Source organism: Dipodomys spectabilis, unplaced genomic scaffold (genome assembly GCF_019054845.1).
Source record: "Dipodomys spectabilis isolate Male_0828 unplaced genomic scaffold, ASM1905484v1 ptg000088l, whole genome shotgun sequence".
NCBI classification, from domain to species: domain Eukaryota; kingdom Metazoa; phylum Chordata; class Mammalia; order Rodentia; family Heteromyidae; genus Dipodomys; species Dipodomys spectabilis.
Window position 1 is genome coordinate 672939 of NW_024870765.1, and position 1470 is coordinate 674408.

The following is a 1470-nucleotide window of genomic DNA, read 5'->3' on the forward strand; positions in this document are numbered from 1 at the left end:
TTTTCCATAAATTTCTTTTTTTTTGTTTGTGTGTTTGTGTGTGTGTGTGTGTGTTTTAATTGTGAAAATACTGTACAGAGGGGTTACAATTACATGGACAAGATAATGAGCACATTTCTTATCAAGTATTGTAGCCTCCTCCTTTGTTTCCCCTTCCCATCCCTTCCCAGCCTACCCCCGGTCCCCCACCCAATCCTCCCCCCCAATAATTTCTTTGTTAACAATATTATATGGGTAAAATAAAATAAACTCTTCCATCTCAGAACATTTTCTAATGTTTTTTATTGTAAAAGTACTGTACAGAGGGGTTAAAGTTACATGAGCAAAGTCATGAGTGCATTTCTTATCAAGCATTGTTACCTCCTCCTTTGGTTTTCCCCCCACCATCCCTTCCCCTGCACCTCCACAAGTACACTTCTCATCCCCATACCCCCACACCCCCCAACATGTTGTCTTGTGCATCTCATTGTTACAATGGCTCAACTTTTATCTCTATTTAAGCATTTTGATTTTTCTCTTTCCTTCCCCAAATTAGAGAAGTGTATTTTCAGGATGTAGGTGCACCAACATCAAATCCAGTGAAAACAGGGCTTATACTGTGCGGGAGGACCATATAAAAAACAAAAAAAATCACATTGTACATTATAAATATGTTAGAAACAACAGTAAGAAAGAATAAAAAAAAACACTTCTGTCCTTATCTTGGGGTTCATTTAGCTTAACATCATCTTATTTAGTAATATGCATGTAGCTTTTGATCTTTTCTGCTTATCCCAGTTTTCTGCTTATATTATTTATTGCAAGTAAGGGATACCTTACATATATATACATTCCAATCTATATTTATATTTATGTATATAAATATACATATATATACATATATACAAATATATATACATATATATGTATGTGTAGATAGATAGATAGAAAGATAGATAGAAAGATAGATAGATAGATAGATAGATAGATAGATAGATAGATAGATAGATAGATAGATAGATAGATAGATAGATAGAAAGATAGATAGATAGATAGGAAAATACATACACACACACACACACACACACACACAAAATTTTCTTGATTCATTCATTTTCTGAGGGGCATCGGGTTTGGTTCCCTATATTAGCTATGGTAAATAATGCTGCAATAAACATATCTGTGCTGGTAGTTATAGTATGGTCTTGTTTGATCATTTGGGTGAATGCCCAAAAGTGGGATTGCTGGGTCATAGGGGAGCTCTATGTGGAATCTTTTGAGGAACCGCCATACTTCTTTCCAAGTGGTTGAACAAGTTTTCACTCCCACCAAGAATGGAGTAGGGTTCCCTTCTGTCCATATACCCTCCAGCATCTGTTGTTGTAAAAATGTGGAAATCTTCATGAATTTGCATGTCATCCTTGCGTAGGGGTCATGCTAATTCTCTCTGTATTTTTCCAATTTTAGTGTGTGTGTTGCCAAACTGAGCAC

At 35.6% G+C, this 1470-nt stretch overlaps 1 non-coding gene across 1 annotated transcript; it reads right to left on the reverse strand.

The window, feature by feature from the left end:
• Positions 1–1363: 1363 nt before the first annotated feature.
• Positions 1364–1470, reverse strand: LOC122111770. Its single transcript, XR_006148046.1, has one exon. It is a non-coding gene; the product is annotated as a U6 spliceosomal RNA (small nuclear RNA).